Source organism: Pinus tabuliformis, chromosome 7 (genome assembly GCF_031772625.1).
Source record: "Pinus tabuliformis cultivar Carrire ecotype Pingquan chromosome 7, CPIR1, whole genome shotgun sequence".
Classification (NCBI taxonomy): Eukaryota; Viridiplantae; Streptophyta; class Pinopsida; order Pinales; family Pinaceae; genus Pinus; species Pinus tabuliformis.
This window is the reverse complement of record NC_142293.1, coordinates 351618154-351636372: the sequence shown is the minus strand read 5'-3', so window position 1 is coordinate 351636372 and position 18219 is coordinate 351618154.

Genomic DNA, 18219 nt, shown 5'->3' with positions numbered 1-18219 from the left:
TGAATTTAACTCATTTGGACTGAATTAAATAATTACAATTCAAAATAAACTCAACAAGTGCTCCTAATTGTAGGAGACACTCCACGTGGCTCTAGTTAGACACTCAGCTCGAATTAACTGAGCTATCTAAGTAAAATTAACTTATTTAACTATTAAAATTTGTCATGATATGTGGAATTAAACTTTAATTCCCAATTCAATTTCAGGACAAATTAGATTAGGATCTTTTCTTGATGTTATTTTTAACATTTCTGTTACTATTTTCAACACTCCCTCTCAACAAGAATGGAATTCAGATCTATCCTGATCTGGCAACTTTGGAATGTTCTTCATGCAACACTTGTCTTAACGCAACACTTGTCACCTTTTTTGTTGCTACTGCAACATCTGCAACCCAAAAAAAGAATCTAGACAAAATAAATTGAATCAACCGTGTCTACAATTTTCTAATAGGAAAAACTAGTTGTTGTTGACTCTACTACTAAGCCTTCTCCTTTGCCTTCAACACTGCTTTACACTCCTCAGTATCTGAATGACACAGATCCTCCTACTGTTGAATATTATGGGGCCTCAAAGCAAGGTAATAGTCCATGAGACAAACATGCCTCAATGGATCTTGCCTAGATTTCTGACACTCTTGGGGCTATTGTTTCACATCGCCCCACCTCACACCAGGAGGTATGGCTGCATGTGCTCCCTCTACCCACTTGGCTCGAAATTTCCCCCTACTGGATGTCTTATCTTAAGTGGATGCCTCCTCTCAATCTCCTCTCTGCATCTCCAATTATGGTTTCTCCACAACTTGCTGAGGCTGCATGTTGAGAGGTAGTTCATGATCTGTCTCAACCACCAAGTCTGTAACTTCTTCCTTGCACCTAAAGGATTTGCATGCATCTTGTACCTCAACTGCATATAGGCTCTTGACTCACACACTTATCTTTTTCACTTGTCTCGTGGTGACGTGTGTTAGGCCCCTATACTACTAGTGTAACCTCTTACTATTATTAGTACAACCCCTTTATTATATTGATGTACCCATGTAGTGCCCATATTGTTACTATTATGCCCCATAGAAGCCCACTATTGTTATTATTGTGCCCTTACATTATTATTCTTATGTCGGCTCTGATTATATTATGACCTCTTAGACACCTATATATAGAAAAGATGTCTTTTCATTTGTATCATGCAAGAATTGTTCATTCGTGTAATGTAAAGGATGTTTCCTCTCGAAGAGGCTGTATTCTAAGGCGTTCATCTATCTTTTCTATCTTTTTGTGAGTTGGTTTCATAACATTTGGTATCAGAGCTTTGGATTCTAGGGTTTCGTTGCTCCAAACATGTCATCGTGTAATTTTCGCTATAATTTTTTTTCTGCGACATTTCAGAAGTGAAAAGAAAAACCCATTTGAGAAGAAATCACGTTGAACCTCAAATCAAAATTTCAGAGTTTTTCACACTAAATTTGTGGATATATGATCTAAGAAAGCTGGTCTTTTTTCATACTCTGGAATTATATTCCAAACAGGTGACTTGGGGAAAATCATCATAACTTTCTCTCTGAGCATCAGATTGATATTTCGTAAGAAGGTACCGAAAGAGAATGGACTTTAGTTTCTTTTATATATTTTTTAGAGGCAAAGGTTGAAACAGTAACACGGGGCATGTCATACAATTTCACTCTACTGAACTAGTCTATAATCAGGTCACTGTGGGAGATATGGCATAACTCTTCCCTAGAGAATCCAATTTGGATCAGACTGGTGGCATTGGAAAGACGACACAGAGGGCTACTAGAGATTGCAATTTCAAAATTTTAAGAGCCAAAATTACAGAGTTATAGTCATTTCAATATCGAGCTCCTAAAATAAAAAAAGGTGATATGAGGAAGTTTTATGGAAAGGATCCAGTAAATTGTATACTTCAGATGGAGCAATATTTTGATCTACATGGTTACCAGTATTACAAAATGTATGTATTGCATATTCATATTTAGAACCGGATCAATTTTTATGGTATAAAGGGTTTTTTTCTTATAAACAACTTGTTACATGGTCAATTTTCACGGAGGAAATGATAGCACATTATGAGGATACAAAGAGCAACACTTTCTTTAGAGCAACACCACAACAATTGGAAAGAGTAAAAGGGCTTCGTTACATAGTGGAAGGTAAAGTTATGGCAGCAAGGAATTCTACCCCTCAGAACTATAAAGATGGAAGTTTTGTTTCTCCTAGCCTTCCACAACCTATAAGGGTTACACCACAACAATTGGAAGAAAAAAGAGAAAAAGGGCTTTGTTACAATTGTGATAGAAAATGCACTAAAGGTCATAAGTGTGATGAGAAGAAATTATTTTACATAGAGTATGAAGAGGAGGAAGATAAGGATCAACAAACATAAAAAGAAGAGGATATACACTAGGACCCAGCCCCAAAGAAAGAAGAAATGAATCAAACCATATCTTATAAATCGTTGGCAAGAATTACCACTCCTCAAACTCAAGATAGAAGGACATATCAAGAAGAAAAAGGTGCAAGAAGTGAAAGATCACATCGAGAAAGAAGAATTGAATCCAACCATATGTTGTAATTCATTGGTCAGAATTACCACTCCTAAAACTATCAAGAGAGAAGGGCATATCCAGAAGAAAAATGTTCAAGAAGTGAAAGATCACGTCGAGCATCAAGAAATGAATCAGACCATATCTTGTAAACGATTGGAAGAAATTACCACTCCTTAAACTCTAAATATAGAAGGACATATCAAGAAGACAAAGGTTCAAGCAGTGAAAGATCACATCGAGCATCAACAACAAGTTCTCCAACTTTTAATGGATAATGCCACTTTGGTACAAAATCGAATGAAACAACAGGTAGATCAACAATGTAGTGAAAACTATTTTGATGTAGGTGATTGGGCATTTTTACAGCTACATTTCAAGCAACATATTTATGAGAAGGAAACGTTGGCAATACTACATGCACTTAAGAAATGGTGACCTTACCGAATGGGGAGACACTTCAAGGTAAAAATGGATCATGATAGTCTTAAATACTTTCTAGAACAACTATTATCTTTAGAATAACAGAAAAAATGTGTCACAAATATTTTGGGTTATGACTTTGACATCATTTATAGAAAATGGAAGAAAAATTCTGTTGCAGATACACTCTCAAGAAAGGATGAGGATGTGGAAGCATTGTTTTGTGCTATTTGTATTATCCAACTAGATTGAATAAACAAAGCAAGGGATGAATGGAATAAGGACGAAGAATTATGGCCACTTATTCAAAAGTTGCAAAAGATCCCAATTCAAACAATATTGCCAAAAATTGAAGAGGAAGGAAAAATCATATTGGAACCTGGATTAGTCATAGAAACAAGAACCCGACAGCTACGAAATCAATCAATTTCAGAGTATCTCATCAAGTGGAAGAACTTACCCACTGAATATTCCACATGGGAGGACAAGAATTTTATACAGAAGCATCAAGAACTACTCAAGCGTTGAGGACAACACTTTTTGAAGGAGAGGGTCATGTTAGGGACCTATACTACTAGTGTAACCCCTTATTATCATTAGTACAACCCCCGTATTATATTGATGTACCCATGTAGTGCCCATATTATTACAATTGTGCCCCATAGAAGCCAACTATTGTTATTATTGTGCCCTTAAATTATTATTGTTATGTCGGCTCTGATTATATTATGACCCCTTAGACTCCTATATATAGAAAGTAGGTCTTTTCATTTGTATCATCCAAGAATTGTTCATTTGTGTAATGTAAAAGAGGTTGCCCCCTCGAAGAGACTGAATTCTAAGGGGTTGATCTATCTTTTCTATCTTTTTGTGAGCTGGTTTCATAACAACGTGTTTAAGGAAAACCTTTCCTTTCTAAAAATCACATCGTAGCCACGACCTTCCAATACTGTGATGGAAACAAGATTATTCCTTAGTCCTGGAACATACATCACATCTGAGAGTCTGAGAGGGGAGAAGGAATCCCTCTGAAACGTAACAATACTAATGTTGTTCGTGCTATACCTCCCATCATCTCCAAATTATATGTTTTTTTAGGTCTTTCTCATCCAAGTCACTAAAGAGATCTTTGTTCCCCATCATATGGAATGACGAACCACTGTCGAGATATGACATGATTCCCATTATAGTCGTTTCTGTGCATGCAATGAGAGTGAAATAAGCTATATTTGTCATACTATAGCTTTTCCTACTACTCCTACTGTAGGCTCATTCTTGCTTGCTTTGTTCTGTGGAAATTTTGTGGTATAATGCCTCAACTCGTGATAGTGAAAACACTTGATATTTGACAAGTCCTTCTTCTTTCCATCCTACTCGTCTTTGGAATATTTTTCCTTTTGATTTATTTTCTTTACTGACTAATGAAAAATCCTCTTTCACTTCTTTCGATGAGGTCCCATCTTTAGTGTCCTGCCAAATCTCTTGTTGCACTAAGTCGGACCACAATCAGTCCCACTCTGGTAGCTTCTCCCTCCCATTAGCTAAGTCCTTGTAACTATGCCAGCTCTTTTGAACGCCTAGAGGTGTCAAGATCACCATATCATCTACAGGAACTGTAACATCGACACATCCAAGCTCATCCCGACATTTGGTGAGCTTGATCAAGTACTTTTGTGTAGTGTCACCCTTCTCTATATTGATCTTTCTAAGCTTTTCCTTTAGTGCCAACATCCTATGGTCACTCTTGTTTTGGAATAGGCCTGTCAAGTTCTTCCACATTGGAAATGGAGTCTCCTTATGGTGAAGGTTCGAGATAATATGATCTCAAACTCCTAGGATAATCCTTCTCGCCTTTGCCACACACTTTCTCAACTCTCCCAGATCCTGAGCATCAATAGGCTTAGGAATATCTCTGTCTATGGATTCGCTAAGTCCATTCTCTTCCAGCATTGCCTCCATCCTGTCTTTCCAAGAAATATAGTTCGAATACCCTTAAGGGAATATTTGAGTTGCAATCCATAGAATGACATATTGCTTGATCTAAAGTATGATACTTCAAATTTGATTTCTCCTACAAAAGAAAAACTTGTATTCTCCTCTTTTATAGTGATTCCAACTCTGATAACATGTAGAAATTCATTGTAGAATGAAACTGTAGATTGTAATATGGTAAAAAAATTGACTTGAATCTACTCTACTCATCAGCAGAAACAATAAATGATCGATGAAATCATGAACCGTATAAGATAAATAATTCAAGCACACATAACACAATAATATTTTTTGGGGAACACGGAAAGTAAAAAACCTTGATATCTATATATTGTATTAGTCAAATAATCTGGATGAATACAATATGCTCTGCCTAACCTTGAGCTGAACCTGAACTAGTATTTTCTATCCTTTGCCTCACAAGATGAATTTGGCCAATACTTAGATAATTCTTCTTCCTTTGAAGCTCATAATTCCCTACAATATTCCCTTTGGAGTTAGCCTTTATTTAATGTGGAAACTCCTCAATTATGAATTGTACAATCCTCATATGTGTTCCTCTCACTTTATGCACCATCAGTTTAATTTAGACGATTTTACAACTCATAGTACACTATCCCTAAACTCCAACCTCAACTAGTTCTTTCTATGATTTGACATGCATGAGTTAATTATGAGTGAATCTTCAGTTTACTAATCAATGATAGTTAAACCCCACTACTGTAGGTTACACCCCACTATAGTAAGTTACATCCCACTACAGTAATTCACACCCTACTACAGTAAGTGACACCCCACTATAGCATGTTACTCCCGACTATAGTAAGCTACACCCTCTTGATTTATGTAGCTAGGGAGGTAATCCAAGCCCTAAGGTTCAAGGTTTCGTTGGAAAATCACCACAAGGGTCACTTGTGGGCTTGCAACCTAAGCGTGGGGTTTTTCACCCATTGGGATTTGGGTAAAAACCATGATGAATTTGAGCTTGAGAAAATTTGAGGTGATATAGCTTGGTGATTCAATTCCAATACTCCAAAGAACACTAAAATCGGAGCTCTAGAAACGAAGTTATGAATTTTTGAAGTTAACAATTAATCATGGACATGCAAAGTCATGTAGGCTTGAGGAATTCATCCAAGAGACATGTCTCTTCAAATGAATTTCTAGATCCCTCTTTATGTGTATATATAGAGGTGAAGTGGAGGAATTATTCCTCTTCCCAAATTGCAACATCCAAATTTCATAACCTCATTGGAGAGAAGGTTTAACTTTGAAATTGTCGTAGCAGAGGAGGAACATACAACATGGTTTAATTTTACAGTTGTCTCCAAGGTCTGTTTGAGGGCCGAGTTGCTGTGAGGGGAGGCCAAGGAAGATCCCTAGAGGGATGAGGTGAGGAGAGACTGGTTCAGCCTACACTAAGCTCTCTTTGGTCAAAAATGTTTGATGGAAGGGTAGCGTATGGTGTTGTAGGTGGGCCGCCTGCCCTACGTCATCTTTGGAGGGAGGCGTGAGCTGTTTAGTGGTTGTGTATGCATAGGACAATAACTAAGGGCACCAACACCTCTTGAAGAGTAGGTGGAAACCAAGAAGGGGAGTTTTTGTGGTTGATCATGAGTTATTAAAACAGGTAAATATGTCGTATCTAGTCACGAACATTACAATAATGACACGGTCTTGGACAACCCTTTTGATGAGTGTTGGATCCGCGTTTTTGCATCAAATTTGGATCAAAATTGGTGTAGCCTATTCGAGCCATGTGGAGGATCTTCCGTGACGGTGAAGTGTCCATGCTAGGAGTAGAACCAATAACGTAGTATTGGGAATATTTGGACTATTTGAGGGTAGCATGTTGATTTCCAAAGTAGCCCTAGACTAGCAGTCTTGAAGTGAAAAAGATAACTGAAGATTGGATGAAGTTTATAGCCTTATGAGTAGTTCTTTGATGGATGAAAGAGGCTACCAGAAGGAAGATTGGGGCTCGGTAATTGGCCAACCTAGAGAGAAAATTAATGAGCCCGTGTACATGTAGTAGAAGTGACATGCATCATTGTTAAGTGGTAGCCCTTTTGGAGTCTCGATGTATAGTGGCCTTGATGGACTAAGGCACTACTAGTGAGCAGTATGAAGTTCAAGGATCGGCTAGAAAAGACACGTCATAGAAGTTAGAAAGAAGTTTTTCATTGTATCTTGTATACAATAAAATGTTGTATTCTTCATATTTATTTTAATATAACGAAGATTGGGATTGTACAATATTGTACAATTTGTTAAAAAAATGTGTATATTTGTGCATGTGTGATTTACTATTTTATATTTTTTCTATGCAAAGTAGTCTATGGTTGAGATTCTTGGTTTGGTAGCATCAGTGATTTTAAGACTCTAACCTAGACCCAAGTTTGTGGAAATTCAACATGGCATCAGAGCATGTATGAGCTACTTTTGAAGTAAGTAAATCAAAGTTGTGGACAACGAAGTACAACATGAGAGGGAATTGGTCACATTGTAAGTGAAGGGCTCACTCCAATGTCGAAGTTGTAGGCAAGTCTCTGGTCTAAGGACAGGTTGGAGGGGTTGTCCAAATATAGTTCTTGGAAGGAAACGATCAAGTTGGTCTTGTAGGTCAACAAGATTTGGTAGTTCACCGAGAAAGAGATCATGATGCCAAACAACCCTAAGGAGATTGAAATATTTGAATATTTGGATGCATGGGAGAGATTGATCATCCTGGATGGCATGAAGGGTGTCGTAATAACTCATTTGTCTAGGAAGAACAATGCACATGATATGTGGATGGCTCTTCAGAATTTGTTCCAAAATAAGAACGAGAACTGGGTATTGGTATTGGAGGATAACTTGAAGTCCACCAAGATGATAAATGGTAAAAGTATGACCTCATATCTAATGAGATTGTCTCAGGTCAGGATGGCTTGTTGCCATCAGTGTGACTATCTCATATGGATATATGTAAAGGATTGCCTTGAAAGGGTTCATCAAGGAATGGAATCCCTTCATCAAAGGGGTCAGTGTTAGGGAGAAGCTGCCAAACTATGATAGGTTGTGGGATGAGTTCATTTAGGAAAATTTTCTAGATGAGGATCTTCATTGAAAGAAGAAGTATTTCGATGAAGGGTAAGCAAAAGAGGGACATGAAGGGTAAGAAAAAGAAGGACATGAAGGGTAAGAAAAATAAGGACATGAGTAAAGTCAACTATTTCAACTATGGAATGATGGCTCATTATTCATTGAGATGTTTGATGATGAATAACGGAGATGATGACATGATGAAAACTACACTTCTTAAAAGGGCATAGTTCACCATACAGGGATTGTTGCAATTGTGAGTGCTAGGAGTTAGGAAAGTGTTGTGATAATGGATGGTGATGATGAGATACTTCCTAGTCTTGGAAGTACCTCCCTTGCTAAGAGGGAGTGTTCATTTGTATATCTTGGGAGTTACTTCAAGCCCTAAGGTTTAGGGCTTCGAGGGAATAGTGGCACAAGGGTCACTTGTGGGCTTCGAAGCCAATCGTGGGGTTTTTCACTCACCGGGATTTGGGTAGAAACCATGATGAATTTGAGCTCAAGAAAATTTTAGGTGTTAGATCTTGGAAAGCCAATTCAACACTCTAAAGATCACTAAAATAAGAGCTCTAGAAACGAAGTTATGAAATTTTGAAGTTGAGAATTAATTATGGACAACCAAAGTCATGTAGGCTTGATGAATTTGTCCAAGAGACATGTCCCTTAAAATGAATTTTTGGAGCCCTCTTTATGTGTAAATATAGAGGTGAATTGGAGGGCTTATTCCTGATCTAAAAGTGCAACATTCATCTTGCATAAGCTTGTTGGAGAGAAGGTTTATCTCTGAAATTTTTGTAGCAAAGGAGGAAGGGACAATGTGGTGTTTTATGGTTATTTCTAGGGACTATTTGAGGGCCAAGATTCTTTCAGTTGAGGATGAGGAGGCTTCCTAAAGGGACGAGACAAGGAGAGGGTAGTTTAGCTTGTGTGGAGGTGTCTTGGTTGCAGAATTATTGAAGGAAGGGCAACATATGGTGTCGTAGGTGGGCCGCAGGTCCTACCTCATATTTGGACGGAAACATGGAGTTGTTTAGGGGTTGTCTATTTCCAGGACAATAGACAAGGGTGCCAACACCTTTTAAAGAGTAGGCCATAGCTAAGGAGGGAATTTTTGGTGGCTGATCAGGGGTTATTACAGTAGGTAAATATGCCCTAACAGTCACCAACATTACAACATTGATGTAGACTTGGACAAAATTTTTAATGAGTGTTGGATCCAAGTTTTTGGGTTGGATTTGGATTATAATTGTAGAGACCTGTTTGTTCCATGTGGAGGAGATTACATGATGGTGAAGTGTCCATCCTAGGAGCATAAATGATAGTGTAGTATTGGGCATTCTTTGACTATTGGCGACCAGCGTGTTGATGTCCAAAGTAGCCCTAAACTAGCAGTCTTGAAGTGACAAAGAGAGCTGAAGAATGGGTGTATTTTGTAGCGTTATGAGTAGCTCTTTGATGGAAGAGAGAGGTGGCTAAAAGGAAGATTGGAGCTCATGAATTGACCAAACTAGGGAGAAGATTGATGAACCTATGTGCATGCAATAGAAGTGACATGCAAGAACATTAGGTGGCAGCCCTCCTAGAGTATACTGCTAGTGAATAGTATGGAAGCAAAGGACCGACAGGACAAGATATGACAAAAAATCTACAACGAAGATTGTCCTTGAACCTTGTAAAACATATATTGTTGGATTATTTAGCTTTGGTTTAATATAACAAAGACCGGGACTATACAATATTGTACAATTTGTTAAAAAAATGGGTATATTTGTGCATGTGTGATTTACTGCTTTATATTTCCACAATGGAAAATAGTTTATGGTTGAGATTCTTGGTTTTGTAGCATCAATGATTTTAAGACTCTAACTTAGATCAAAGGTTGCAGAAATTCAACACAACCCACTACCATAGGTCACACCCCACTGCAATAAGTTACACCCAAATGCTATTGGTTACACCCCACCGATTCTGGTTACGCCCCACTATTGATGGTTACAACCCACTACTATTGGTTACATCCCACTATTTCTGGTGATAACTCATTGTTTTTTATCTCCTACTAATTCCTCCATATGTTGGAACTAGTTTCACTCACGTTAACTCTGTTAGACTGAATTAAATAATTACAACTCAAAATAAACTCAGCTAGTGCTCCTATTTTTAGGAAACATTCTAGATTACTCTAGTTAGACCCTCAACTCGAATTAACTGAGCTAACTAAGTCAAATTAAAGTAGGTATCTATTACAAGTTATAATGAGATGTGGAATTATAATTTATTTCCCAATTAATTCAAGGACAAATTTAATTAGGATCTTTTCTTGATGATATTTTTAACATTTCTTGTTTCTATTTTCAATACTCAATGAGGTGGAACTAGTTGACTTTTTTCTTGACTATTTCATCTTACATTTACATATAGGGACTTCCAAACACCATTCTACATACATCAAGGTGTACTACATCTATTTCTACTTCATCAGTAAAATAAACACTGGTAGAAAATATAATTTTGTATTATTTTGTTACCCTTAATTTCACATCGTTATTTACCCATACCAATGGATATGGACTTGGATGATCACAAAATTCCAATCCCAATTTGTTGACCCGATCTTTTAAAATGAGATTCGTTTGTCATCCTTAGTCAAACATAACATCAATATTTGTCTTTTTGAACTGTACCTCTATATGGAAGATTTTGGTCTTTTAGTTGTCTTCTTGTTGCTAAAGTCTACTTAGATTCACCCGCTTACACATTGATGTACATACAATATTATCATCTATGTCTGAGCTACTTTTAACTTTGTTGCATGAATCAATTTCCATAAGGTTTTTCTTCTTTACATATTTCTTTATGTTCTTGCGGTTAAGCAATGGATGCAACTTCCATCATTTCTCCTCTATATGATAATTAATATTCTACTAGTTGTAGTGGTTATTGGTATGTTTACATTGGTGTGTTATGGATGTTGTATTTTTATCTCCCCCCCTTTGCACTTCTTTCCCTCCTTAGAAGAATTTTGGTCCTTCTTTTGCTTTTACCAACATGATTTCCCTTTCTTCTAGCGTATGTTATCTAGGTATTGTTCTTATACATATTCCTCATTCATTTATCAAGGATTGAACAACATTGCTTGATTATGCAGATGGCTTTGTAGACTTGCCAACTAAATGAGGAGTATGTTAGGGTTCTTTGGTGAGATACCTCATATTATGGACATATTTCTAAATGTTTTGGTGTACTTCTATACACGATGTCCCCACTTCTATCTCAACTAATTATTATGGATATATGCATCGTACACATAATTGATAGGGTTAAATTATGAATTTATGAGACTTATGAAATCCTCCCACTTGGTCACTCGAGGATCTTCACCCAACCTGAAGGTCTCCATGTGGATTCTACAACAGGTTAGGGCATGGCCCTCTAACTTAATCTTAGTGCTACATTCCTATAATACTATTTTAGCCCCCTATTATTACTGTTGTTCCCATGTAGTGCCCACATTGTTATTTTTGTGCCCCATAGGAGTCCACTATTTCTATTTTTTGGGCCCGTACATTACTATTATTATGTAGGCTTTAATTATATTCTAACCCCTTAGACTCCTGTATATACCAACAAGGTATTTTCATTTGTATCATTTGAGAATTGTTCATTTTTGTGATGTAAACGAGGTCCCCCCTTGAAGAGTCTAATTTTCAAGTCTTTGATCTATATTTTCTTTTATTTTGTGATAAGATTGCATAATGTTTTGTATTAGAGATTTGGATTCTAGGGTTTCGCTACTTCAAACAAATCATATTGTCATTTTAATTATAATCTTTTTCTATGAATCTTAAAGAGCTGAAATTTCTACCATGTTGAGCCTAAATATTGGTGAACTGCATGTAGAATTTCAAATCTTGGTTCACTACATTTTATGAGATATGGTCTTAAGAAATTATGGTTTTTGCATGCTCCAAAATTCATTCTGAAACATGTGACCTCGGGGAAATAGTCATACCTTTCTACACAAGAATCATATTTGAATTTCATAAAAATTGACTGAAAGAGCACAAAATTTAGTTCTTCTTGTATCATTTTGAGGACCTAATGTTCAAACAGTGGCACGTGGAATTATGTACAAGTTGGATCTATTGAACCAATCCATAACCAGGCCATTGTGGGAGATTGGGCATAACTTTATCTTGAGGAATCAAATCTTGGTTTTACTTATGGAATTATAAATAAGACTTAAAGGGATACCATAATACGAAATTTTATACCTTGTAAAACTGAAATTACAGAAGTACCACTGTTTCAAGATCGAGCTCTTAAAAGCAAGAAAAATGTGTATATATTTTTAAAAATTCCACAAACTTTGTTTCGAAAATAAGTTTGAAGTAATTCGAAGGGAATATTGAAAAATATATATTAGTATTTGGTTCCAAAATTTATCCTAAACCAAATAATTCTACACTCATTAAGCCCTCAAAAAGCTCTACTATGATGCATTAAGAGGAATAATTGCAACATGATACATCAAAATTACAGGACCAAGTGCAACAAATTTCACTCTCACAAAGAGTAACCAAAGATGAATGAAAATGGTACATGGATGGCCTAAAAGGGGACATGTATGGTTTAAAATAAGAAATAAAAGGTGACATGAAAGGATTAAAAGTACACATGGAAGGTTTGAAGGAAGGCTTTGTGGCTTGACAAAGTTTCTACAAGAAATGCTTCTTAATGGTGAAAATTTATTCCACGAAACTCATTTTGAGAAAAAAAGGAATGTTAATCCTGATTTAGAGAGTCTAAATTTCTATTGAAGACCAAACGTATTCAAAGGATCGATATGAGTAAGTTTGATCATTGATGGCAAGGATCTGGTAACATGGATACTACAAATGAACAATATTTTCATATACATGATGTGTAAGACACACAAAAGGTACCCATTACATCTTTATATTTAGAACCCTAACAGTTTGTATGATATCGATGGCTTTGCTCTCATAAACCACTTTTTTCTTGGTCAATTATTATGGAGGAAATGATACACATTATGATGATACAAAGAGAAACACATTCTTTAGCCAATTGATAAATCTAAAAAAAGGGTTCAATGGAAAAGCACACTGAGGACTTTCAAAAATTTAATATTTAGGTAACTAATATTCCATAGGAGCATAGGATTGATGTATTCATGGGAATTTGAAGGATAAATCTAATGGGAGGTTCGCCTTTGGGAACTTGATTAATTGATTATGGCAACAAGGAAGTATACTACTCACAACTATAAATATGGAAGTCTTGTTGCACTTAGCCTTCCAAAACCTACAAGGTTGACAACACCATGATTGGAGGAAAAAGGAGAAAGATGGCTTTGTTACAATTGTGATAGAAAATACAATAAAGGTCATAAGTGTGATAATAATAAATTATTTTACCTATATTGTGAAGAGGGCGAATAATAGGAAGAAGAAACATCAGTGGATATACACTAGGAACCAACCCCAGAGAAAGAAGAAATGAATCCATCATATATTATAATGAATTGGTGGGAATTACCACCCCTAAATATGTCAAGATAGAAGGGTATATCAAGAAGAAAGAGTTAATATTGTTGATTGATTCAGGTAGTACCCATAATTTTATTCATCGTAAGATAACCAAGGAATTGAATTTATACTATATCCAACACCAGAGTGTCAAGTGATGGCTGCAAATAGAGGAACTATAAATTTCTCAAGAAAGTATCATAATATCATAATAGCCATGCGGTAATATGAATTGAATAGTCCAATGGGTGGTGATGATGTTGTATTATGAGTCTAATCATTACAATCTTTGGGGATCATAGCTTTCAATTTTCAGTAACTTTTCTTGAATTTTTTTTGGGAAGGAAAAGAAATTGAATTAAGGGGTATCATAGGGAAACAAGGAAAGATAATCAGCTCCAAAGGCATGAAAAAGATTTTTAAGAAAGAACAAAATGGCTTAATTTCACAATTATGCTCACTAGAGGTTCAAACATCGAAATCATCCATTTCTCCAGATATCCAAAATGTGTTGGACAATCATTACAAACTATTTGAGACTCCCAATGGCCTCCCACCTATTTGTGATTATGATCATGTTATTCATTTGGTTCAAAGAAGTCATTCTCCAGAATTTCAGGCCTTATAGATATCCTGTTATGAAACCAGCTCACAAAAAGATAGAAAAGAGAGATCCACGCCTTAGAATTCAGCCTCTTCGAGGGGGCAACCTCCTTTACATTAAATAAATGAACAATTCTTGGATGATACAAATGACAAAACCTCCTTTCTATATATAGGAGTTTAAGGAGTCACAATATAATCCAGCCGACCTAACAATAATAATATAAAGCCACAAAAATAACAATAGAGGGATTCTATGGGGCACAGAAATAACAATATGGGGGTAATAGGGGCACAACAATATCAATAAGGGGTATAACTACAATAGTAATGGGGTAATCACTAGTATTATAGGGACCCAGCATGCCCCTCTCCTTCAAAAAAGTGTTGTCCTCAACGCTTGAGTAGTTCTGGATACTTCTGCATAAAATTCTCATCCTCCCATGTGGAATCTTCAGCGGATAAGTTCTTCCACTTGATAAGATACTCTGAAATTGGTCGATTTCGTAGCTGTCGAGTTCTTGTTTCTGTGACTGCTTCCGGTTCCAATATAATTTTTCCTTCCTCGTCAAGTTCTGGCAATATTGTTTGAATTGGGAGCTTGTCACCTATAACCTTCTTTAAACATGAAACATGGAAAACTGGGTGCAATCGAGAAGCTGCAGGAAGCTCCAATTTGTATGCCATAGTACCAATCTTTTGCAACACCTTATACGGACCATAATACTTTGGTGATAATTTAGTATCCTTCTTAGCTTGCTTTAGGTACATTTGCTTATATGGTTGTAGCCATAGGAATACCCAATCACCTACATCAAAACTTCTTTCACTGCGATGTTGATATGCCTGTTGTTTCATTCTATTTTATGCCAACACGAGGTTATCCTTTAAGAGTTGGAGGACTTGTTGTTGATGTTCGATGTGATGTTCCACTGCCTGAACCTTAGAATTTTCTCTTAAATATGATGTGATGGATGGTGTTTGATACCCATAAAGTGCCATAAATGGGGTCATTTTTGTTGCTGTATGGAAGGAAGTGTTATACCACCATTCAGCCAGAGGCAACCATTTGACCCATTGTGTCTATTTATCAGATACAAAGCAACAAAGATATCCTTCCAAACATTTGTTTACTATCTCAGTTTGCCCATCAGATTGAGGATGATAAGATGAGCTATGAGCTAACTGAGTACCAAGACAAGAAAATAATTCTATCCAAAAATTTCTAGTGAAAATGGGATCTCTGTCACTTACAATAATCTTTGGGTTTCCATGTAGCTTTTGAACTGTTTCCATAAATGCAGTAGAAACTGTACTGGCTTTAAATGGATGTGATAATGCACAAAAGTGTGCATACTTGGTAAGTTTGTCAACTACCACCATGATGACACTTTCCCTCAGACTTGGGTAAACCTGTGATAAAATCCATTGAAACCTCCTCCCAACGTTGGCTTGGAATGGATAAAGGTTGTAATAGACTCGGTGTCTTAATTGTTTCAACTTTATTTTGCTGGCAAACCAAACATTCCGCCACAAACTTTTGAATATCTGATTTAAGGCCATCCCAAAAAAATTCCTTCTTAACCCTGTGGTAAGTTTTTAAAAATCCTGAGTGCCCTCCTAAGGGAGAAGTGTGCAATTCCATAAGAATCTTTTGTTTTAGCTGGGAATTCTTACAGAGGTATAAGCGATCTTTGTACCATAACGAATCATTTTGCCAGCTAAATGTATCAGAAGTACTGGAATCTTGTTGTAGCTTTTGAATAAGTGCCCACACTTCTTCGTCATTCTTCCATTCCTCCCTTGCTTCGTTTATCCAATCTGGTTGGATAATAGAAATGGCACACAACAATGCTTCCACATCCTCATCCTTTCTTGAGAGTGCATCTGCCACCACATTTTGCTTCCCTTTTTTGTAGATGATTTCAAAGTCATAACCCAACATCTTTGTGACCCACTTTTGTTGCTCTTCAGAGGATAATCTTTGTTCTAAAAAGTATTTAAGGCTATCATGATCCGTTTTTACCTTGAAGTGTCTTCCCATTAGGTAGGGTCGCCATTTCTTAAGTGCATGGAGTATTGCCAACATTTCCTTCTCATAAATAGCTTTGCTTAAAAACTTTCCCTTGATTGGACGACTTTCAAAAGCAATGGGTCTTTCATCTTGCATTAGAACAACACCAATTCCATTTCCTGAAGCATCACATTCCACAATAAAGGTTTTTGTGAAGTCTGGTGTAGCTAAGACCGGTGCTTGGCACATTGCCTCTTTAAGATGTTCAAAGGCCTTTGTTGCTTCCGGAGTCCATGAAAATGAATCTTTCTTCAATAATGTTGTTAGAGGTGCTGCTATTCTCCCATAATTCTTAACAAACTTGCGATAATACCCTGTCAACCCAAGAAATCCTCGCAGATGCTTTATGGATGTGGGGATTTTCCATTCCTTAATGGCTTTAATTTTGCTAGGGTCTACCTTAACTCCTTCATGAGATACAATATGACCCAAATATTCCACCTCCTGGACTCCAAAGAAACATTTGGATCTTTTTGCATATAATTGTTTCTCCTCCAATAGTTGTAGCACCCTGTCAACATGTTCAACATGATCCTTCCAAGACTTGCTGTAGATTAGTATATCATCAAAAAATACTAACACAAATTTTCTAAGGAATGGTTTGAAAATTGAATTCATCAAACCTTGAAATGTTGAAGGTGCATTGGTAAGGCCAAAAGGCATGACCAAAAATTCATAATGACCCTCATGAGTTCTAAATGCCGTTTTCGGAATGTCTTCAATCTTCATTCTGATTTGATGATATCCCGAACGAAGATCCAACTTGGTGAAGTAAATTGATCCATGCAATTCATCCAGTAATTCATCAATAACAGGAATGGGGAACTTATCTTTAATAGTGAGCTTGTTGAGCTCCCTATAATCCGGACACATGCGCCATGATCCATCCTTCTTGTGCACCAATACTACTGGAGCTGAGAAAGAACTTTGACTTGGTTGAATTATACCAGCCTCTAGCATTTCTGCAACCATACGTTCAATTTCACTTTTTTGGACATAGGGATATCTGTACGGCCTGATGTTTGGAGGAACACTTCCTGGAATCAGATGAATAGCATGATCATGATCACGCATAGGTGGGAGACCTTTGGGAGTCTCAAATACCTTGGAATGATTGTCCAGGACTTTTTGGAGATCTGGAGAAATAGATGATTCCAATGTGGAAACATCTAGCGAACATAATTGTGCAATTACACCTCTTTGCTCCTTTTTAAGAAGCTTTGTCATGTCATTAGAGCTGATTATCTTTCCTGGTTTCCCTGCAATACCCCTTAATTCAACTTCCTTTCCTTCCGTAGAAAATTTGATGAAAATTTCTTGAAAATTAAAAGCTATTGTACCCAAGGATTGTAGCCATTGGACTCCTAGTACAACATCAGCACCTCCCATTGGAATGGAAAGCATTGGGCTAGTCAATACATATTCTCCCATGGATAGCTTGATATTATGGCACTTTCCAGAGCAATTTATTGTTCCTCCATTTGCAATCATCACTTGACACTCTGGTGCTGGATATAGGAAGCAATTCAATTCTTTTGCTACCCTACAATGAATAAAATTGTGGGTGCTTCCTGAATCAATCAACACTATTACCTTTTTCTTCTTGATTTGTCCTTCTATCTTGATGGTTTGAGGAGTGGTAATTCCCGCCAATGCATTACAAGATATGGTCGGATTTATTTGTTCTTCATCTAGGCTTTGTTCCTGGAGTATATCTTCTTCTTTTGACCTTTCTTGCTCCTTTTCTTCTTCCTCTTCACAATCTATGTAGAATAATTTCTTCTCAGCACACTTATGACCTTTAGTGTATTTGCTATCACAACTGTAACAAAGCCCTTTTGCTCTTTTTTCTTCCAATTTTTGTGGTGTCAACCTTATAGGTTGTGGAAGACTAGGGGCAACAACACTTCCATCTTTATAGTTGTGAG